Here is a 24880-nt window from a genome sequence, read left to right as displayed (position 1 = left end):
CTTCTTTATAGTATGTGAGTTTTTTTATATAAAGAAGAATATTACTTCTGCATTGAAAAATAAAGTAATATGAGGAAAAGTCTGACTTCCCTTTACTTGGTTAAAGTTTGAGGTCCAACGGCAGAGGATTGATGGGCCATTTGTTTTCATTATTTTCTGAACCACGCTTGTGTATATAAGAACTTGTCAAAGATTACAGACCAAGGAGGTGCCTCGTCTATTCATTTCCAACAGTCTTGTCCAGTAAATATGGATTCATTCTTTCCTTGTGAAAAATGACAGTGCAGGAAAGCCACTTTATACTTCTAGGAGAAATCTGTTCTTCTATAAATTCAGAAAGCTTGATCCTTGTGTGTTTGGGGAGCCCCAATAATCTTAACATTTAAAAATTACTAAGCATAATGTGTCTTGGAATTTTATATCTGATGACTTTTCTCCTAAGAAAATTTTAATAGTCCTCCTATTATACACTAAAAAGTCAAGTGTCTCCCCACTGCCCATGTTTATATACTTTGGAGTCTTAAAAAAACAATTATTATTATTACCAATACAATTGTTTCATTAATAACTGGCTATTTTGATGCAACATATATCTTCCCAAACCTCACAGATAAATAAATATTAATCACATTTCGAACATATGGGAGATAATTATCTCAGGGAACAGTCAAATTTCATATCCCAAAGAAACTCCAAGATAATCTTCCTAATCCTCTATTTTATATAGGAGAAAACCAAGCCTCAGTGGAGTTGAATGTCTTGTCCAAGATCATACAGCTATTGGTGACAAAACCAAGGTTGTAATCTTAATTAATTGTGGCTGATATCTCCTGTCTGCCCTAGGAATGTTTACTTCCCATGCTATGCCTATCTTTCCCTCTGTCTAGCCTAAGAAGGAAGTTTGCCATGTAAGGAAGGAGTTCCTCAACTCTGAAAAGAATTCAGGAGTGAAGCAAGAGAGTGGATCAAGATTTGATTCAGTTTGGTGTTTAGTAATATTAACTCACTGATGGTTAATACATTGAAAAATAAAGTGTGTGACTATTTTTAAATAATGAAAATATCTAAGAGCACCCATCTATACCAACATATTGAGATTTTATGGAAAATATTTATGTGGATATCTTACACAGGAGACTAAACACAGTATACCTGTTATCTGTGACTCTTTTATAATGAAGTGTCATTTTTTCATTTTTATATATCATTTTCTACCAAACTATGGAACTAAATTAATTAATATATCTCAAATGGTTCAGTTGATCTGGACTTTGTATATCTGTTGAAAACCTTGTCCGGGTTGTGTAAGAATTCTTGACTTTTCTTGTCTTGCCTCACTTGAGGGGCCAGTTACTCTAAAACCTATGACCTCATTCTTGATACTGTCATCCTGAAGGTCAGGTTTAATGCCAACCACTAGGTAGGGTGGTGTATATCCACTTGCCTACAAAATGTCTCGGCTTTTATATATCTACTAGCGCATCATAATTATTAACTGTCTCCTTTTACTCTCAGAGTCAAGATTTGGATATGGTTATCCTACCCCTAGTGGGTGTAAAATATGCTAGGGAAGGAGCTTTCCTACCCCAGCTTTAAGGCAAATCTCAGCATTTTCACCTGTTTGAGCTATGTCTGCCCCTTCCTGTTTTCATTGTCTTAAGAGTTGTGCCTTTTGCCTTCCTAGATTCATTGTAACTGATTTATCTTTCAAACACCATTCTACTTAAGACGCAATATTTGACTTGATTGAACAAGAGTATCTGACAAATCCACTTTCATTTTGGTTTCAACTGTCTGTCCTAGTACAGAGTGTGAATAAATCTTCCAGGCTTACAGAAAATTAGATTATCAAGAAGAATTTGATGAAGGATTTGTGCTTTGCAGGGTAGCTAAATGGGTTGTTCCATAGGAACAACACAAATTGTTTGTGTGTTGGATCTCAAATTGGAACACGCTTATGCCTGGAAAACCTAAACAGTCTTGCCTAAGGAATCTCTTAAGATACTCCCAAATTATATTCCAAACAACTTCTTTAAGTCTAAATTTAAGAAGATGTCTAAAATTTATGGTCCCCTTAAAGGGCCAGGCAATTTAGTGTAGAGGGAGAATATGGGTTTTATAGTCAAATGGACATGAGTTCAAATGTTGCTATCATTCTTTCTAGTATTATGCTTCCATTTCCTCAACTGTAAATGGAAAGAACTTACTTAAATAATGCGAACTTACTACATCTTCATGCAGTTCTAATACTGGGTATGTTTTTCTGTAATGATTTTACAGACATTTTGGAAATGATTTCAGCTTTCCACATCTTCCTACCTGTGGGAAAATGTAAATATCTTTTGATGCCTCTCTTTGGTGTCTCTCTGTACCTACTGCCTAGTTTTAGACCATCACAATGTCTTACTTGAATAAAGAAACAACCTGTTAAGTAGTCCTTCAGACCACCTGTTCCTAAATTCTTTCTCCACTTAGCATTCTTAAAACAAAGTATCCCCTGTTTAAAAATTTTCAGTAGCTATCCATTGCCTTCAGGATAAAAACCAAATTTTTGACCCTGGCTTTTGCCTATATTTCCTTCTGCATATTTCATCTATTAGTTTATGTCTTTCATTCTGCATTCCAGCTCTACAGAAATACTTAAAGTGACCCAAGTGTGCCCTATCTCCTGCCTGGAATGTTAATCCTCTCCTCTCCTGCATTCAGAATGTGCCCTGGTTTCATCTTCTCAAAAAAAAAAAAAAAAAAAGCCTTCTTTGCCCACTTCCCATCTTGATGCCATGCTGCTTTGATGTGCTGTCCTATAATGTTATGCTGATCTCCCCAGTAGTCTGCAAACTTCTCTCACCTCCAGAGGGTAAGCTTCCTGACATAGGATTTTGTCTTTTCCTTTATATCCAAACACAGCACACTATATGGACTCAGTAAATATGGCTTTCAATAGATGGAAGGAAGGAAACAAAGGAAGAAAAGAGTGGAGGAAAGAAGAAATGCTAGCTTATTATCCTGGAGAAATTTGTATTCTAGATAAAGAAATATTATCCCATAATATCACAAAAGAATAATTATACAAACTTCATTACCTAGCACGGAACCTTGTCCATAGAACACAATCATTAAATATTTGTAGCTTTGATTCACTGACTAAATAAATGCCACCTAGGTACCTAGATTAATATGCAATCTGCACTGGAGGAAAAGGGCACTTTTTTCAACAATGATTTTAAGTGATGTTGTTTGCTATCGAGCTGTAACAGTGTTCAGGCAAGAAATTTTTTTCTACCTTGGTGTTTTGGGAGGACAGCTGCAGTGTGTCTGGGAAAAGTCATTTTCTTCCGAAGAATCACCCTCTCTTTGCCTGTCATCACACAGCCACCTTTCTGATGTGGCTGGATCCAAAGTATGCTAAGCCACAGTGTGTCTGAGCCACAGGATCCAGAGAGGCTGACTCACTAGAACAGGTAATTAGGAAGCAGTAGGACATGAGACAGGAGAGGAAATCTAATTTACAGCTCGCTGGAGAGCTCTGAATCAGTGTGGAAGAGAAGTGAAATGGAAGATTAAATTATCTGTGAGCTCACTTCTCTAAAATTATTTAGTCTGTCCCTTTTTTTTTTTTTTTTTTCATTTAGAAAACATATGCTGTGAATGCAAGGATTTAGCTTCTGCTTCTGAAGAGTTGGCAGCTGGGAGCAGTTTCTTGAAACCACCTGGAAAGGATAAAATTGGCTTTAGGATATCTGCTATTTCAATAAGGGCAACGACGACCAAGTTCAGGAAATGAAGGAGATGTCCGGAAGCTCTTAGGACCTTCTAGCAGCTCAAGGGTATAACTCTGGCCCTTGTGTTAACAAACTTCAAGGGCTTAGAGGTACCTTGTATTGATACAGCTTCCTAGAGCCCACCAGAGGGGCCCTTTCCTTATGTCCTGTGATGCCTAGCTGCTGAGCCACAGGGAACTCGCAGAGTTATGTCAATTGTAGAAGTAGATTAGTCTTTGCCTTCATGCTTATGGACTTATGTTAGATTTTTGTTGACTGAAGAGTAGTAACCCAGGCAACAAATATAATTCATTCATTCAAGAAATATTGGTCAATACGTATTCTATAGTAGACACGGTTCTGAATACTGGGGATGATGTGGTTTTAAAAGCCTAAATATTATGTTTCTGATCTTATTTATAACTTCCAACATATTTCTGATCTTAGAAAGCTCATTCTAGAGGAGATACAGTAAGTATATTTAAATGGTTGAAGAAATTAAAAAGAAAAAGAACCTGTGATAATTTCAGATAGTGGCAAGTGCTGTGAAGAAGAATTAAATAGAAAAATGGGGTAGAGAGTGTGTGGATGTAAGGTGGGGAGGAGGGTAATTAACTAGAGTGGTCAGGAAATCTTTTTTCCGGGAAGGTAGCATTTGAGATGAGTCTTGAGTTCTGATAAACTGGTAGTCCTGCAAAGTTATGAGGAGAAAACATTCTAGACAGATGGAACAGCAGGTTAGGAAAACAGTAGGAAAGATAAACAGGAGTGAAATTATGTGAGACTTAGGAAGTCATCGTAAGGCATTTGAATTCACACCGTGGGCAATGGAAAACCATTGCAGGGATGAAGCAGGGGAATGATTGGAAACTATTAGAGGGCATGAAATGAGACAATGGGAAACCACTGGAAGGTGTGAAGCAGAGGAATTATGGAAAGCATCAGATGGTATAACGGTGGGGGGAGGGGAATAATTACCCTGGCTGCTGTGAGGAGAATGGATTTTGAGAGGAGAAGGGCAACAAAATGAGCATGAGCTTGAACTGAAGAAAGTTGATGCTGGAGATTTTTTCTGTGCATGGTTCCCTGGGACTATTAAAAACATCCATGTATGATATCTCCTCCCAAGCATAAAACATTATAATCTAGTAGCTGTTCTTGCAGTCACTTCCCTGCACTGCTACCACGAAAGAGGTCTCTGGGATTCCTTAGTAAAAGCCTTCCTCTAGTATTACTGTAAACCTGAAACTGAGAGATCAAGAGTTAGTGAATTCCAACTGCCTTGCCTGTGTTAATATAGTCTGCCCTGAGTTTCACCTCTGTCTTAAGTACTTCTTCCATCATTGAAATTCAACTCCACATATCCAGGCCCCATAACACAATAACTAGTCCCCACTAAACAATGCTAGGATTCTAAAGTCCAGAGCATGCTCAGAGTACGGCAACCTGGAGTATGTCCAAGGGACCTAAATATAGAGGGACAAATTTTTTTAAAGGTTTTATGTCACCATGTTATTTTAGATTGTGTCGAATTCACATATTGACAGCACATGCTTCCCTTCCAATGGGTAGAAACAAACCATGTCATGAATTACAAAGTCAGTTCGAGGACCAATTTCCTGTTGCTGGCACTGGTCACCCAAATTGCTAGTTCCCTCTTTGCTCAACCTATTTTGAGAGACTTTGGTTCTTACATTTAATACCTATAATCTATTGTCTGTGGCTCAGCCCACTTCTGTTCCAAACAACCTGCTTGTATGTGACTTCTCTTTACACCTTCCTTCCTGAGTGCAGTCAACAACCTTGAATCACCCTGACTCATTGCATCTAAGTCTCTGTGTCTCCCCTCGCAGCCTCCCTCTCTTTTGGGGATTACTCAGATTTCCTTCCTTTCCTTCTAACAGACAAAGGGTAAAATGTTCAAATTAAAAGTCAAGTTTAAGATGTAAAAGAAAATTAGGGAATACTTTTAATAAACCCAAGTAATATGTATTAGTGTCAGACTCTAATCATATTTGACATATTAGTGTTGTATATAAATGTAGATGTTAATGTCGTTGGGATTTACATTTGCACAGAGCTCGGCTAGACCAAATTAACTGAGAATAGAAGGAAAATAGGATAATGCCATTGTGTTAAAAAGTACCAAGTATGGTTTACCAGATTACCTTCCCAACGTTTATGTGTTTTGAATCAGTTGCTTACTTATCATGGTTGGAAAATTGATACAGTATCTATTAATTACTCAACATTTTGGAAAATATGTTTCAAAAACCAAACTGTATTTTTAAAAATATCCTTTTCTAATTCTTTAGTCACAATTACACTATTTTCTTCTAAAGACCAGGGCAAGAGTAGGTACAATATCATTTTAAAAGTAGATGGGAAATATCAAAACCAAAGTGAATTTCTGAACTAAAGAACAATGCATCTCAATTTGAAAATGGATTTTGAATGGTCTGAGCATTTGCTAATTGTGTCTTTAAATTGTAGCATGTAATGTAGATTTGCTTTTAGCATTTTAAGGAGTCAGATCAAATACAAAGATTAATAGTAACCAGAGCAATTTCAATCTGGGTCATTTCATATTTTGACTTATCTGACCCTAAGACGGATGCTGTTGAGAGTGGGCAACTCAATGGAGAGAATGTAAATAAACTTTGGGCACATGCTTATGATGTGAGAATGGATGAAAAGGTTGTTACAGAAAATTGGCCTTACTTCGTGACTAAACTCTTTCATTTTTTTTGACAATTAGGCACTTATTTAAAAAAGTTATTGCTTGTTGGGGCGCCTGGATGGCTCAGTTGGTTAAGCATCCAACTTCAGCTCAGGTCATGATCTCACGGTTTGTGGGTTGGAGCGCCACAGAGGGCTCTGTGCTGACAGCTCAGAGCCTAGAGCCTGCTTCAGATTCCATGTCTCTCTCTCTTGGCCCCTCCCCTGCTCGCACTCTGTGTCTCCCTCTCTCAAAAATAAATAAACATTTTTTAAAGTTATTTCTTGTCAGTTATTATATTCTTTAAAAGAAGGATGAGGTAGGTTTATAAATGTTCAATTAGTATTTGTTAAATAAGTGAATGAATGAATGAATGAATGAATGAATACATTTTTTTTTCAACGTTTATTTATTTTTGGGACAGAGAGAGACAGAGCATGAACGGGGGAGGGGCAGAGAGAGAGGGAGACACAGAGTCGGAAACAGGCTCCAGGCTCTGAGCCATCAGCCCAGAGCCCGACGCAGGGCTCGAACTCAGGGACCGCGAGATCCTGACCTGGCTGAAGTCGGACGCTTAACCGACTGCGCCACCCAGGCGCCCCATGAATACATTTTAGAAAGAAAAATTTTTAAAAATTATGATAATAAGAATATCATTCTTCAATTAGAGAAAAATAATTTCTTTATATATAAGAAAGGAATGTTACTTGAAACACACCAAATAAAAATTATTATGCTGCTTCTCTTTTATTTAACAAAATATATAACCAGTAATAACAAGAATAAACTTGTATGTATGGTAAAAAAAATGTTGACAAGTTGGAAATAGGATCTGTGGTAATAGTAATGTGTTTCTAGTTCAATATCACTGATACTGGGTAGAAATATTAAAGAGCAACACCTGTCACAGCACCAGCATTTACGGTCCTCTATAAGGACTAAGGGATGTTAATATCCCTTGAAAACTGGCAATTCCTGAAACATAAAAATATTATTTAAAAAATCAACAAAGGATAAGATTATTTTCTAAGTATAGAAAGAAACTGGGCATTGTAGAGAAACTTTCAGTATTAAGGATTTTAAAGTGGAGTAAAATGTTTTCTCTGAGAACAGATGGTTCTCACATTGTAATTGTGTTATTGTTCCCTGCCAACTCATGTGGGTATTATCCAAGGATACACAGGAAAAAGGTAAACCATTTCCCTTCAGGTACACTAGAGTAGTAGAAAGAGCATTGAATTGGGGGTTAGGAAACCTGGTAACTATTCTTAGCTGTGGCATTAGTTAGCTATGTGAATGACCTGATAGAAATCATATTTTCTCCGGGTATCAGTTTCTTCATCTATAAAATGAGGGCATTGGGCTAAATTGTATTTAAGATCCTGGTGTGCTTTCTATGGTTCTTAATTCTCCTTTTTTTTTTGTCTTTTTCCAAATGCTCAACTACTACATTATTTAAGGTATATTTCCCCGTCTCTTTTTTTTTTTTTTTTCCTCCCCTCTCTTTCTTCAATATATGGGATAGGAGGACACTGACTAAGTCTGATGGGCGGGAGGAGGAAGAAAATCAGCTACAGGAAAGGTTTATATCCCCCTCTACAAGAAAACTTAAATATAGCTACTACAGCTTTGAAAGGAATGGTTTATGTCCAAACAGCATTTTCCAGACAAGCTCTGTACTTTTTTGCCAACAGAATTAACTTTAAACTGAACGCAGTAGACAGTTAAACAAGAGTCGGCACTGGAAACAGCTGTGAGTAGACAAGACCAGTTACTTATAAGGTACTGTTTTTTACTCATTGAAATCTCCTTCAGGGTTTATTTGTTTCGGGCACAAGTATTGTGTGGTCATTTGACTTTTCCCCCCACCTCGCCTCTATTCTGAGAGAAAACACACACTTTAAAATACTTTAGTTTCTTGGCTGTATTGTTTGGTGGCTGTTGATATTTGAAGCTACTAGGATTTGGTTTTGTTTTGTTTTCAGGAACCTAATGATTGTTGTTATTTTATTTTGAAGCTTAGTTTAGCTTTGTCCTTTGTTGCATCTTGTCATGGGTGGTTTTATGTTTTGTTATTCATGTCAGATTAAAAAAAAAAGGCTTTAAGATTACGGAATGTACAGAATGCTCTTGATTGAAGGGGAGGGACAGGTTAATTCATCTTCGACTTCAAGTATAGAAACAGCATAGAGCCAAGTCAGAGCAGCTCCAGGCACTTGAACTGACTTGGTTAAGGCTCACTGACCTCATTACAGCTTGGTGGATCTGACCTGCGAAACACACAATTTTGAATTAGGGTTTTACCTTTAACCTACTTCTATATTTGGGGTGCCTGGGTGGCTCAGTCCGTTGAGCTTCCGGCTTTGGCTCGGGTCATGATCTCATGGTTCGTGGGTTCAAGCCCCACCACAGGCTCTATGCTGACAGCTCAGAGCCTGGAGTCTCCCTCTCTCTTTGCCCCTCCCCCCTCGCGCTCTGTGTCTCCCTCTCAAAAATAAATAAACATTAAAAAAATTACTTCTATTTTTAATTGTTCATTTTAACCCTTCCTTCCCTTCACTTCCATTTATTTTTAAAAATTCTGGCAAGCCTTCTTTTTTTTTTAATGAGGCTTATCTTTGTTAAGTTCATCCATCTTAAAGTGACAATATTTCCAGTATCTCAAATCACTGAGCTATGGAGTCTCTCAGAGCAGAAGGGGAAGAGTCCAAAGTGGCCATGGAGTGGACAGAAAGGAACCACTGTCATCTGAAATGTCACTCTTTCTCCGGAGGCCTGGCTAGTTAATATATAATATTTGCTGCTGGCCAATAAACAAGTCATGAGACAATTAAGGAGTTCTACATTTGTCAACTTTCCAAAAAGTAAAGCTTGCAAGTTTGCCACTGAAAACTGCAGAGGTTTTAGAAAGAATTTAGCCATTTTGGATAGTTAACTTACTGAGGTCCAGTATATATTTTGATATCTCTCTGGAGGGAACTAAATTCAATTTAACGTTTTCTGAATTGCCCAACCTTTTCATCATGGATACACATTGTAGAATTTTTCTAAACGTAATGATGCATTGGGGGCCTATTCTGTGGTATGCACGGGTTTTACTCCTTTTGTCAAAAGGTCACATAATCACTATGCTTTATTTTAATTGTGTTATTTTTATAGGACATTTTTTCCTCCTGTGACCAGCATCCATATGGAAATGTGACTTCTTATGGGTGTGGACAGTTTGCATTCTTCTAACAACTCCCTGCAACCTTATCCACATCTTTATAATTATTATTTCTTTTGTGCTATGCATAAGAAAACCAGAAAAAAAGTTTATAAAAAAATCATGGAAGGAATGAGAAGCAAGAACTTTATGCGAGGGCTCAAGAGATTCTCTTATGAGGAAAGTGCACAGACCAAAGCGCATAGACAGGGTGACATCTATTTTAGGTGCTCAGGAGACTTTTGGTTTGAGTCCAAGTCCTTAGTTGTGTTCTGTAGTAGAAGTTGCCATGGAAGTGGCTCTGGGATAAGTAAGGCGTTACTGCATCAGATACAGAAAGTGTTGTCTGTTCTCCTCTTTATAAAGTTACTGGAGGTATGTGTCAAGGAATCAGTGACTAACCAAATCGCACGGGGCAGACTTAATATCAATCAAATACTAAGTATTTTATTTTAGTTCCATTTACACATTTGCTATTCATACGCATGTGTGGCTAGGAAATAGCATAATAATTCTTTGTAGGAAAGAGTTAGGGAAAAGGAAAAATATTTCTCATCTAGTCTATGCAGTTCTGTGTCATTATGCTTTAAGGAAAAAATACATCATTTGCCACTGTTTCGATAATGCCTTGATTTCTTTAACCATATCCTTACTTAGTTAACAACTTCTTTTAAGTTGAAAATGTGATAAAGCATTGAATTTAGTAGCAGAATATACCATTTCCTGTCTTTCAATATTTTTTTTATGTTGTGCGTTGCAATGCAAAATCAATCACTGGTTTCTCAGTGATCTTGATAATTAATCCCACTCTACCCATGACAAAAATTAAACTGGGCATATTAGAGAGATACATGAAGCTATAAACTGAGTCCAGAGCAATTCTAAATTCCAACTTTAATTAGAGTCCATTGCTAATGGCTTGACTATATAGCTTATTTAGAATTATGTGTGAGGCCTTTTTGTTAGAGGCCTTTTTTGCTCAAGCTCTTTTTTTCTTTTTTTTTTAAATGAATATGTATATTTTTAATGTTTGTTTTTGAGAGAGAGCATGAACAGCGGAGGGGCAGAGAGAGGGGGGGACAGAGGATCCAAAGCAGGCTCCACACAGACAGCAGTGAGCCCAATGAGGGGCTTGAACCCACAAACAGTGAGATCATGACCTGAGCCAAAGTCAGAGGCTCAACCGACTGAGACACCCAGGCGCCCCTTTGCTTAAATTCTTTTTTTTTTTTTTTTAATTTTTTTTCAACGTTTATTTATTTTGGGGACAGAGAGAGACAGAGCTTGAATGGGGGAGGGGCAGAGAGAGAGGGAGACACAGAATCGGAAACAGGCTCCAGGCTCTGAGCCATCAGCCCAGAGCCCGACGCGGGGCTCGAACTCCTGGACCGCGAGATCGTGACCTGGCTGAAGTCGGACGCTTAACCGACTGCGCCACCCAGGCGCCCCTGCTTAAATTCTTTTTAAAATACAATTTTCATATAGTCAGTGTAAAAATTGTTACTGGGTATTAAAGTATCTTGTGCTGTATATGACAGACTCTTTCTGTTTGAAACAATGAATTAAGGGACTGCCTTTTGTCTACAACAGTGAATTTAGGGTCCACGTAAATTTAGAATCATTGCCTAAAAGCTAGAGATTTTGCTTTTTTTTTTTTTTTTTTTTGCTTCTTCATTCCTTCAGTTAAATGGCATGGGTTATTTTTGTTTTAATATTTATTTATTCATTGTGGGGGGCAGGGAGGAGGTGGAGGTGTGGCAAGAGAGAAGGGACAGAATCCCAAGCAGGCTCTGAGCTATCAGCACAGAGCAATGGTATGGGTTCTTATGAAATAAAATGTTACTCTAATTGAAACATAACTCTTTAAAGCTGAAAATATGCTATTTGACGTCGATACAATGAAGATTTTAGTTTTTACTTGATTAAGGCTTTCAGCCTAATCAAAATTTAATTTTCACATGCTCACCTAATTAGGAAACCAGCCGTATGAAGGGATATGTATTTTATAGTAGGAACTGTACTGTCACAACTTAAAACTACTGAAAACTCAGCACCTTTTTGAGTGTACACTTATGAAGATTTCCATCTAAAAAGTGCTGTTTAAAACTAGAAAAAGAAGAAGTCCCTGAGGTAAGTCAACACCTGTTCATGTTCACCGATGATGTTTTAGAAGGGTCTCTCTTGACACAGCCTTGTGAGACTGCTCCAGAAGCCTCAGAACACAGACCCTCCTAAACTAGAATTTGGTGAGTGAGTGCATGTGTTGCAAGGAGGTGTCAGGTCCAATGCTGTATGTGGTGGACAGGGGACAGAAGCTATCAGTAATTCCTTAGTTGTTGAAGAGAGAAAGAGATGACTGCTCCCTTCTCATAAAAATCAAAATTTAGCTTATTTTCAATTTTAATCCCTCAGAAAAGATGCCCAAACTGACCCAGGTATGTTCTTATACATTGGCCTTTGCTTCATGTACTAAGTTGGTACTTCTGGACAATTTAGGAAGTGATGTGGTCAAAGACCAAGATTCTTTTCATTCACTTTAATCACGCAATAAATGTTTGTTGAATGAATATAAATTCCAATTCCTAAATTGAAAGGGCCTGAACAAAAAATAATGCTAAAACCATCATGTTTTACTTCATTTCTTTTTAAACAATTTTTTTAATGTTTATTTATTTTTGAGAGAGGGAGAGAGACAGTCTGAGTGGGAGAGAGGCAGAGAGTGAGAGAGACACAGAATCTGAAGCAGGCTCCAGGCTCTGAGCTGTCAGCACAGAGCCCGACACAGGGCCTGAATTCACAGACTGTGAGATCATGACCTGAGCTGAATTCCGACACCCAACCAAATGAGCCACCTGGGAGCCCCATGTTTTACTTCATGTTTTATTATTGGAGTATTTGTTATTCAGTTTATTATTTGGTTATACTAAAACATAAAAACTTCTTTAAGTGATGCCATTAATAAATTATGAAATTGCTATTGGCAAACAGCAATTTAGAACTCTGAATTGCTATAAAGAAAAGCGTCAGATGCCTATAGTTGATAATAATTTAAAAAGCAAACTTGGGGGTGCCTGGGTGGCTCAATCTGTTGAGCCCCTGTCTCTTAATTTTAGCTCAGGTCATGATCTTACAGTTCATGGAATCAAGCTCCATTCCCTGCTCTTAGCATGGAGTCTGGTTGAGATTCTCTCTCTCTCTCCCTGTCTCAAAAATAAATGCATGAAATCTAAAAAAAAAAAAAGCAGTTTGAAGACATGAAAATATCAGCCCCTTTCCTCTATCCTTTGTTTATTTGACTTAAGGTATTGTGGAATTTATAGTACACTTGCTACAAGCAGAGGCTGCTATTATTTATTTTATTAACATTATTTGATTTATTATTATTATTGGGAAACACAGCAGGATATTAGAAGAAAAAATAAATGTGGACTGAGTCTAAGACAGTTTTTCAGGCCCAATCTTATTTTGGTGATCTTAAAATTTTAAAAATTAGTTTTTAAAGATTATGTAAGTTATAGAGCTCTCGGTAAACAGTGGTATGTTTCCAAATTAACAAAAATAATAATAGTATTTCAAGGGAGCAATTTTCATTTTGATTTACCTTCTCTCTCCAACCTGCTTGCTTCTGAATGCATTTAATTCTAAAGGTATGTTATGTGGCCTTTCTCCGTGGCACGGTGCGAGTCCAGAAGGAAGACAGCATCTATGTGTTCTCCATCTCCGTGCCTGAAGATGTTATAAGTAGATCTGAATACAATGGAAAGGAAAACAACTTTCCTGCAAACCCGGGGTATAAAATGCCCCCCATAAATCACAAGAAAGTTAACAATTATAATGATTATGAAGACAGTGACAATATAAAAGGAGAACTAAATTGTTATCACCAATTCCACTCTCTAGGGGATTCATTGCTATTAGGTTTCTTTCTGTATCTGTGCACATATAATAGAGTGTCAATGTTTTGTTTTGTTTTGCTTTTACAAAATTGTTTGATACTGCAAATTTGGATTCCACCTTTTTTCATTTAACATTTTATTGGCAACTCTTTTCTATATTAGAACACTTTGGGAAAGAATAATATACAGCTGCATAATATTCTATTCTATTCTATTCTATTCTATTCTATTCTATTCTATTCTATTCTATTCTATTCTATTCTATTCTATTCTATTCTATGGCAATATCAAAAGTAACAGAATACGTCCCCCACTGTCGGGGGCCTACATTGTTTCAGTGTGTTCTGTCATGCATAAAATAAGGATAAGCATTCATTTACATGTGATATTTTTTGCTCATTGGATTAATTTAGAATTGTAATGGCTTAGAAATTTGGCAGTCTAAATTCCTTTTTTTGCAGCATAGGGGAACTAAGTCCAGAAAAATTATTCATCTAGAACCAAGGCTTCCAACTTTTAGTTTAACTTCTATATTCATCCAGAAGTAATGACTGGATGATAAATTTAATCTGGGGCAAGAGGTAGAAGCATAATTTCCTTCTGTCTGAGTAAGAGGTCAGCCATGTACCCTATTCTCTGAAAATCCCCAGGGAACAGAAGGGTTCTCATACTAAAGAAAGAACTCAAAATTCCATGCCAGAAGTCTTTATTACACAAGGGGTGATAAACATATAATAGCTATGGGAACATTTTTAAATAGCTGTCACTTTGTTAATGAGTATTTGCTAAAGCATTTCCTGGGCCACTAGTGTTTATGGAACTTTTAAACAAAATATTTATAAAGATGAAACTGGAATTTGCTTCATAAATTATGTCCTTTTACTTGCACCTTTGTTTTTTCTCAGTGCACAACCAATGTTCAGGCCTCTGCTACACCAAACAAACAAACAAACACTCTACTTTCTCAACCAACCTCTCTCTTCCTGATGCCAAGAAAAATTTGGTTTTTTTTTCTTCTGTTTTTGCTTTTGCTTTCCGACCTCCCTCTGACTATAAAACTCTTTGAAGTTTGGCATTTATTTCTACCACAATACTCAGATTGCCTCTCAGAGGTTGCTAATGATGGCTAAATTAACTGCTAAATCCAGAGCTTTTCATCCATTGCTCACCTCTGCTTTTCCTGCCATTGATAATGTTTATTGCCATGCTCTTCTTGAAATATTTCTATCTTTTAACGTTAGGGATCTTGTACTAGCCTATGTTCGCACCCTTCTTTCTTCACTTTCTTTAGAGGGCTCCTGTCTTTTTTCCTACCTTCTTCCTCCGGGTGTCTGTGTTTGTTTGATTTACCACCACTGTATACTTTCTTCCTCATCCAGTCCCATGGCTTTGACTTAAAGCCCAATCTAGAGATCTGGTCGGCAAGACCTCTTGTAACCCACAGTTAGTACAAGTTATAAATACAAGTTTCCTTTCTCTTTATGCGCAACACCTGTATTAGGATTTTCTCCTTGGCAGGGAAGTGGGCTACACTTCGGTCCCAGGTTGACTGCACAACCTTCTGTGGTTGCCCTGCTAGTCAGAGCTCCCCATACAAGGCTGTTTCAGGTATTCTAGTACTGCAAAATCCATATCATTCCCTTACTCCAACCAGCCCTTCATCCTTTATCTCCTTCCTCACTTCCTATGCAACCAAGTGACAGTTAATATAGAATTTTAAAAACTACATTCTTCGCATTCTTTTTCATTCCCCTGACCACTACCTTGCTTAGAATTGAATGATCTCTTCTTAACCCACTGCCTCCTTACTGGTCTCCCTCTCTCCAATGCATTGCCACTCCAGAGATCTATAATTTAAATATATATATATATATGTATATATATATAGTATATATGTAATATATACATATATAATATATGCCATATACAATATAGAAAAATACAGTATATATAGTATATACTACCTATAATATATAGTATATATAGTAAATAGTATATATAGTATAGCATATACTATATATTACATAATATATATATTATATATAGTATATATAGCATATTTCCCCCCAAATTTTCAGTGAATCCTTAATAGATAGTTAAAAGCAGGAACTTTGGAATTTATTTACAGGACCTGAGGCTCAGTTCTAGCACATTTTACATGTATCGTCCTATGCAAACTACTTACCATTTCTAAGCCTCCATTTTCTCACATAAAATAAGCATAATAAGTGTACAAATAATAGGTAATGTGTATCAAACCCATAAATGCAAGGGCTATAGTGCTCTGTGCATGCCCCATGCATTCCTTCATCCAGTAGCCAATAGAGTACATTTTATCGGATTTATACTAAACATTCTTTAAAAATGCAATCCAGTGAAAGAGACTGGTTTATTCTTAATGAGTTCAATTTGGTTTTTTTTTTCAAGAAATCTACTCTAAAGCTAAACCCAGACCTTAGCCCAATTGCGAATGATGTAAAACAAAAGTTAAGTGGGTGTTCTATTTTATTTTGAGACAATGGCATCTTCTGGCTCATTCTTTTCTTTTAGGAGGAGCAATCAAAGGAAAAGAAATTGTCTTGTTTCTTTTTCTTCTTTTTTTTTTATATAACTACAAACTATATGCCACAAATGAACATTTTTCTTTATTCAATGTTTCTGTGTGACTTTCTTTGTTTATTCTTTATGACTTAAACTTATAGTCACAAAACAAGTGGAGGAGCCAGGAATCTATCCCAGATTTTTGACAACAGGCTCTCTGCCTCATTTTTAGACTGCTTCTCTTTCTGTGAATTTAATAATCCATGCAATGACATAGTCAAATTTAAGTGGAAATACTCCAGAGTAATGACTAAGGGGTTTCAGACGCATTCCAGGAATATTATTTAGCTATAATTTTATCCTAGAGTAATGGATTGATTTTGTTTTTCCAAATCAACACATGGCCTCTACTTTGGGTAGATATCCTGACCATTTGTCCTTGTATGCAGTACCAATTTTTTGAAAGCTATTGCTAGTGTCTTCTCTAGCCCTTTCCCCCCAGAGACTAAGTTGTTTCTCAGAGGACTTTGGCTCATTTTTAGCATCAAAGCTTCTGTGGTTTATTTCATTTCCTTAATCTACTCATTAATTACTTATGAATGGAAGTTGCCTAAGTCATATAGTATGGAAGTTGGATGGGGTCTTGGATCTTGTAATTAAGCCCTCATACATTTCACCTAACCAAAGCAGGCCAAACTAGGTGAAGAGCCTTATCCATGATCATAGAGCAAGTCTAGAGGGTGTTTCTTCTCTCTAAGAGTGTGCACCTTGTTATACTGGCAGCTTCTTGGAATATTAAATAGTCTCAAAATCACAATGGAAATAAATCTGAGTCTTCTCTTTCCTTCTCCCTTCATTTCCCAGTGTCAGCAGGAATAGCTGGATTCCAGTGTGGAAAGCAGAGATCCACCCTCTTTTTCATTCATAGGAGCTGCTTTTTGGTGGAGAAAGCCTTCCAAATGCTGTTTACTTGACTTTAAACTTCCTCAGCTCTTGAAATGGGAATTACTGACATCCTTCACGAATGAAATAATTAAATATTTATGAATCCTCCCAGAAGTGCAACCCCCAGTGCACCACAGTTTTCTCTGAAGTAAAGTAAATCTCTGTGTTGGAGATATATTGATACATTTCAGAAAAATATCAGTATTATGTTGTGGCAGTTATATAATATGTAATGTTCTTAAGAACACACACACACACACACACACACACACACACACACATGCATGCACAGAGTGGGGAAATGGCTTGCGATAACTACATTTTTAAGAATGAATGTTTTCCTGGGGTTCCTGGGTGTCTCAGTCAGTTAAGCATCCAACTTCATGATCTCGCAGTTTGTGAATTGGAGCTCCACCTAGGGCTCTGTGCTGATAGCTCAGAGCCTGGAATCTGCTTCAGATTCTGTGTCTCCCTCTCTCTCTGCCTCTCCCCCACTCATGCTCTCTCTCTCTCTCTCAAAAATAAATGAACATTAAAAATTTTAAAAGAGTGAATGAATGTTTTCCTCCCTCCATGCAGATTTGTCACCATATCTGCCACTTTTTCATATAAATACCTGACCTCAGCCTTTTTCTGTTCTCCCCTTTGTATTATTTGCCACTCATGGTGGCCTTTCAGCCCAAAGTGTTCCTCAACCTTGCCTTTCTCGAGATTATGACCTCTTCTGAGATGCCTTCCCTGACTCCATCCCTACCCTTACCTCCCAACATTGACTTCTATGGCTTTCACCACTTTGCATTTTAATTCATACTTACTGGTCCACTTTCCTAGCTGAGCTGCACTGTAAGCTCCTGGAGGGCAGGGACTTTATCTTACAGATTTGTATGACTGGCACTTAATGCATTGCCTGACACCAGATGAAAAATTTAGGGGGCCTGATATGGCTCCAGTCTTGTTGTTACAAAGGGACATACATCCTGTGTGAGGTACTCTCACACAAAGATATGTTAAAGGATTAGGCAGCCTGTTATGACACCAGACATCTGTTTAGTTGAATGGAAAGTATAAGGACACAGGCAACGGCAATGAACTTCTTTCTTTTCCCCTCTGGGTAAAATATTCCAGGTTTTTGCTCTACATAGATCTTATTTCATATTTACTCAGATTTCGTAATAAAGCAGGTGGTCATTCAGGTGTTTATTTTTTTAACCACCTTCACTCATTTCACCATTCAGGTGGTTTATTAAATTTTGTGTATCTTACTTTTTCACCATTTGTCAGAGTTTCAGCAGTCCCTTTATGTGATGGAGGCTTAGGCTGAGTGCTGAAATTCGAGAAATATTTTGATATTCACTCATGGTCTGTTCCCTTACATTTTTTTTTCAAATTTCATTCATTATATGACAAACATTGCTTCACAAAAAGGATAATTTAGGGGGAAAAAAGTGCTTTGGAGATTTTTGTTTGCAGCAGTATTTGAGTTTCAAAAAGTTAGCTCCATAAATCCTCAGGATCCAAACCTTAAACGATAACAACAACAACAACAAGAACAGCAAAATAAAACTGATCTCTTTATCCCATCCCTAAAAACAGATAGTGGTTCTCATGGCAAGAAGCCAAAGAGAAGAATCAGAGGGAAGCAAAGGGACTTTAGCCGCTTAAAGGATGGTGGGATTCTAGAGTAGGGGCTCCATGTTTTGCCACACTCTACCCCACTGCCTGAACTAGGTACCTGGAAGACAGAACTGGAAACCTGGACCAGACTGGGGGAATCTAAGAGTAGAGGAATCCATGAATCACTTCCTATATGTAGGACCTGGAGGCTACACAACTCAAATCATCTTTTAGTGCTGTTCTACGTCGTACCAGGATATTCAAAATGGGTATGTAGGCAGGCATGTCCAAAACAGCACCCCCCACCCCAGCTCATCCCATATCCTCAGTGCAGCCAAGAGAAGAGGAGAAGAGGCAGTGAGAGTCAAACTTGGAATAGCCAGGGGATAGGGCAAGGAAGACAGTCCCAGGGTTTGTAGACTGAAGGCCAGGAACAAACCAGGAAAAAAAAAGCATCTTGGAGATGCCTGTGGTGCAAAGGATGATGATAACAGACCAGATTCCCACTCTCCTCTATCCAAGACATAGAATCCTAGAAGTACCCAACATCAGATGGCTCCCAGGAAAGTGGCATCCCTGGATTAACTAAGGTTACATTTCAGCCACCTGACAGTATAAAAGGATAAGGAAGTTAGATTTTATACACTTGATTTTGTAGACCAACATCTATTCCTTCCTTCTACATAAATCATTGTTTAACTTAAACTAATTGTTTTTAGCTGCCTATTTTACTGTAGAAAATGCTAGTATAGAAATAATGGTTAAAAGTCTTATCAAAAGTCTAAACTCATTTTTCTTCGAAGTTGGAGGAACATCAAGGCTAGAGAGACAAAGTGTAGGATTTACCCTGTTTAGGTCTTGAGCATTGAGGTGAGAGGATTAGGGATGAAAAGAGTAATCTTATAGGAGAATCTCTACTCTAGACAGCTTAATAGAGCTTCATATTTTAGTCTGTATTTCATCCAAATTCTGATCTCTAAGGACCAGAAACATCTGTTATGCTTCTATTCCTTACCAATGTTATCTGAAGTGACATAGAGAAAATATTGAAATGTTGGTAAATTGCTCAGAAGGATTGTTGCCAGCCTAAAAGTGCCTTATAAAGTGAGCCCATACTGTAATGAGTGATCTTTACCCAAGTTCTTAAAGCACAGCTAAGCTGCCCAACAAGTAACATCTGGTCCAAGTCTATGGGCTCCATAGATATCACAGACAGAAAGGGGAAAAAAAAGTCACTTACTGGCTTTCTGAGGGAATTGCAGTTTACTCAGAGTGAAGGCTAAATTTGGACTCACCAAGAACTTCCCTATGAAGATCGAAGTCCTGAGAAGTTCTTAACGCAACTTACTGATGTGAGAATTTTCCAAAGTATGGGCTGTTTAGGTTTTCACTGGTCCTCTGGGACATCTATGGAATTTCTTGGCCAAAACTTGGCAACTGCCTGTGTATGGCCGTTTCCTATTACCCAGTGTGTAGACAGAGAGGGGATGGTATGCAGAAGTAGACTTGTATACAGGGTGGGGCAAGAGATTGTTACTCCCTGCAAATGTGAATGCAGGCTCTGAACAAAAATCTTTTCTGAGAGGCCAGGCATGGCATCCCACAGGCTTAACAACATTGGGGTATAATCTGGGAAAGCAGTCAGCATCAAGAGTACCATGGTGTGGCAAATGCGATCCAGACAGACAGATAAATGTCAGGCAATCAAAGATTGTATACTAAACAGGTCAAGCAGGCTTTTGTTTTCAGAGAAATTAGTCAGCAGATTGGCTGCAGTTCAGGGTGGGATCTTTCTTAAGAGTGAAATGGAAAACAAAATGTAGGCTCATTGAGCAACTGGGTATTAGACACTAGATACGAACTAAGACACCAAAGAAGCAAAAATTCACGTTACAGTAGGAGCACCCAAAATCTAATCCTAGAGAGTATGGGGAAAGGCTGAGCTAACACGGAGAGTCAAATAGTAGTAGAGAGAAGCAAATTACAAGTATTGGTAATCAGGGAAAGCCAGGTGTTCTGCGGGACTGTGCCCAGTCTGGACCTCTGATATGCACGGTAGACTACCTATGGAAAGGTCTTAGGGGTGGGGAAGTTAGTGCCAGCCATTTTAGTTCATTCCCTATAGAGACTGTTATTGGGGATTATGATTGCACCTCCTGGAGATGCAGTGTTGAGGATTCTTCAAAATCATCTTGAGAAGTCCTATTAAACCATCATTATGATATTTTCTCTTCTAAAGATCACTAGATTTGTACATCTCCTTGCTTTATGATATAATTTAGAATGTTTCATTGCCTGTTTTCCAATGCCCTGATTTTAAATATTCTTTTCTTCTTACTCTCTCTCAATAAATCTGTGGGTATTAGATATTTTTAGCAGATACAAAAATCACCTGAAGAACTTAAAATGCAGATTTATGGGCCTGTGCCACAGTGTCTGATTCAGGGAACCTGGTATGGGGCCCTAGGATATTTTAACAAAAACTCCAGGTGATTACGATGCAGGTTATCCATGGACCACACTTCAAGAAGTCCTACTTTAAGTCACCTAAATGCCTTGGAAAATCAGACAATTCATTGGCCATATTACATCTCTTAGACCTCCTCTTGCTTTCCAGGTAGCAGTACAAATTATCCTTTATCATACCACATTGTTTTGGGGTTATGAAAATGGTCCTTATAATGATATCCTGGGCCAAAACATTGAGAGTTTTAGAGTACAGTTCCAAACTCAATATAGATTTTGTTTGGGCTCTCTTTAATTTTATTGTATCATTCTTTAAAGGGCAATTTATTTTTATTGAAATTTAGATCTATTCTGGGATATGAAAATAGCTCCAATTTATACCTGAAATATAAGATTACATCTCTTTACTCTTCCCAGAGTGAATGATCTCTCTTTCTAGTTTATTAGAGAACCATTTATTCAACTGCAAGCATAAAGATAGCTGCAGACTCTTGGTAGAAATTAAAGAGGAGTATTTGGGATATTTACAGTGTCTGTTTTAGAATTGGAAGCTGGGCAACAAGCAGTCATCACATATGGGAAAGATTTATGTTGCCTGAGTGGGATCAAGTTTGATGTAGCATAAATGGTATTTTCAAGAGTTCCAGTTCCCTAGATTTTCCATGGCCACAGTATATGCTCTTGTCTCTACTGAGAAATATGCTGGGCTAGGGGAATAATGATTAAATATTCTTCCAGGCACTCTAGTCAGAGCCTTTTGTTTTCAGCCAAGTTTAGTGTGACTGTTTCACATATGATTTTGCTCTTCATGAACTGGTTTGGAAAAAATGAAAGCCTAGTCTAAAAATAAATACCTCAAGCATTTAACCACTAATCAGTAAACATTTGTTATTGCTAAGGTCTATAAGAACCAAATAGTAGGCCTAGTGCTGCATATTAAGTCGAATGCTAGTCACAATTCTGTTGCGTGCTTGCCCTTTTTAACCCAACAAAGAAATAAGGAATCACAGAAATGAAGGAGCTCTCTGAAACAGTGTATACAGCAAATTGACTTAAAAAAAGTAAAGCAAGTAGAATTAGAACTAAATGTCCATATTTTGGGAATCTATGTAGTCTTCTTACGATGTTTTTGGTAGTGGCCTTATTTTTCAGCTTTATACATTCTGCTTCCATAGCATTCATAGGTAGAATATTAAGGCATATTTGAGGGGAAAGATAGGAGGCAGTAATGCAAAATATTGCTCTTTCCCAAAAGTGGCTAGGATTTGATAGTTGACCCCAGAAAAGAAATTATAGGTGTTAAAATACTGAGTCATGAATTGTGTTTACCAAATATTTTCAGCTGTCACTTTCCAGTCACTAATGGAATTATATTTCTCCCTTCTTTTGAAGTTAGGCATGGCCATGTAACTTGCTTTGGCCAATGAAAAGTGAACAGAAGTGATGTATCTCATTTCCAGGTAGAAGTTACAGGTGCCACTGTCCAGATGATTATGTGCCCTTCCTACTGCTCTGGGATAGTGGAAGCACGTAGCAGGGTCCTTAAATGAGCAGAAGCCCCTGCTAACCCACAATGGGAGTGGCGGTAAGAAAAAAAAAAAAACAACTGTGTTATAGAATTAGTTGTTAGTGCAAGCAACATTTAGCCTATCCTGACTAGTACAAGTATAGACATGGAGGCACAAAACACCTTAAGTGTTTTGACAGAAAATGGGGATTTACCAAGATAGAAGCTGTCAATAATGTATGATTGTGCATTATATCATTTAAGGGAGCTCAGCTCCAGGCTGATGGAAAGAACTGTGTTCAATTGTGGAGTCAAGTCTGAGTTCTAAGGAACTAAAATATATATTAAAATATATTTATGTTCATTGCTATATATAACAGCAATATATAACAAAACTGTCAATGATGACATTTAAACATTGAAAATGGGAGTGAAGAGGATAGAGATTCTACTTTTCCTTTTAATAATTCAAAAATTTTTAATCAAATGATACTGAAGAAATTTTATATTTAAAAATACAAATATGGGAAAATTTAATACCATACACCAATAAAAATCTAAAATTTTAACAATTTTTAGATAAAGTATGGTGATCAGGATTAAGGGAATTCAGGGGGCTTTGGGTGGCTCAGTCAGTTAAGTATCCAACTTCGGCTCAGGTCATGATCTCACGGTTTGTGAGTTTGAGCCCCACATCAGGTTCCATGCTGATGGTACAGAGCCTGCTTTGTATTCTGTCTCTCTGTCCCCTCCTCCACTGTCTCTATCTCTGAAAATACATAAATAGACTTTAAGAAAAGACTGTATCTGACTACATTGAAAGATAAGCCTTTAAAAACAAAACAAAACAAAAACAAATAAAAAAAAAAAGAAGAGAGAATTTCAGAATATGCTGGTTCTGAAGAGCCTCCTAAAATCTTGGACTTGGAAGGAACATGGAGTATCATTTTTTACCTATATAAAAGCCAAGGCACACATGGTCTGCTCATAGCATAGATTGCTTTAAGGAAACTTTGCCCACTAATTGTTTTTTATTTTTTTTATTCTAATGTAGTCTAAGTATGTTAGAGTATGTTCCAGTTATTTTTTTTAATGTTTACTTTTTATATTTGACATACAGAGAGCATGAGTGGGGGAGGTGCAGAGAGAGAGGGAGACAGAAGATCCAAAATGGGCACCACTGACAGCAGAGAGCCCATGTGGGGCTCAAACTCAGGAACTGTGAGATCATGACCTGAGTTGAAGTCAGACTCTCAACTGATTAAGCCACCCAGGTGCCCCAGAATATGTTCCAATTCTTGATTCATTGTATAATCTCTTAAAATTCTCTTAGTTCTTTCAATTGGGCCCCCAAACTTGTCTGAATCCTCAAAAAACTATTTTTTTCCCTGAATTCCAGCCCATGGCCCCTCCTTTTCATTTCCCTCTGTTTTTAAATCCTCTCTTCCTACTTCAAGCAGTTTCTTTTCTTGATTTTCCCAGTTTTCTCTACCCATTACCCAGATTCTGTAAAACCAAAGCCAAGAATGGAGCGGGGAGACTCTAAATGTTCTTTGGAGTGAAAAAAGCCAAGAGTCAAGGACAAAATGCTCTGCAGCAATCAAGAAGAGATAAGACGTGGGGCACCTGGGTGGCTCAGTTGGTTGACTACTGATTTTGTCTCTTGATTTTGGCCCAGGTCATGATCCCAGGATCATGGGATTAAGCCCTTTATCCAGCTCTGCACTGAACATGGAGCCTGCTTAAGATTTTCTCTCTCTTTCTCCCTCCCTCTGACCCTCTCCCCTGCTCATGTGCCCTCTCTCTTTAAAATAAATGAAATTCTTAAAAAATTTAAAGAAAGAGGTTAAGATGTGAAAAAAATTATACACATTCTTTTGTTTCCCTATGTTTGACAGAGTTATGAGAGATGAGCTTTCAAGGAACTAGACTTTGCTTATCTGACTCATTGGCTATATTTTCTGTATAGACAAGGCTCTTTTAAAAAAATGAATGTTGTGGTTTTCCCCTTGAAAGTAGCTAATTAAAGGATAAACCATATATTCTGGGCCAACCATCTATGGAGTATGCAGCTTAATGACATTTTAAGGGATATTATGACAATCTATGGATTATGTTCCAAAATTCTATTCACTTAGGAGACATTTCTGATATGTCTTCTGTCTCAACATCATCCTTGTTTATCTTTATTTTCTTAGGAAATATCTGATCTCAAAGGGCTGTTAT

At 37.5% G+C, this 24880-nt stretch overlaps 1 protein-coding gene across 5 annotated transcripts in view; it reads left to right on the top strand.

Moving 5' to 3' along the window:
- ARHGAP24 (Rho GTPase activating protein 24) overlaps window positions 1-24880 on the top strand; it is a 655671-nt gene that overhangs the window by 431210 nt on the left and 199581 nt on the right. The window contains exon 2 of one of the 5 annotated variants that reach the window (XM_043572267.1): window positions 8175-8262. The exons of 3 other annotated variants lie outside the window; for them this stretch is intronic. The gene's annotated coding sequence lies outside the window, so the exon portion shown is untranslated. Of the gene's footprint in view, window positions 1-8017; window positions 8263-24880 lie in introns of those variants that run through there. One more of the 5 variants, XM_043572264.1, reaches the window with a different exon arrangement.

Source organism: Prionailurus bengalensis, chromosome B1 (assembly GCF_016509475.1).
Source record: "Prionailurus bengalensis isolate Pbe53 chromosome B1, Fcat_Pben_1.1_paternal_pri, whole genome shotgun sequence".
NCBI classification, from domain to species: domain Eukaryota; kingdom Metazoa; phylum Chordata; class Mammalia; order Carnivora; family Felidae; genus Prionailurus; species Prionailurus bengalensis.
The sequence above is the reverse complement of the archived record's forward strand: the minus strand, read 5'-3'. Positions and strand labels throughout refer to the sequence as shown.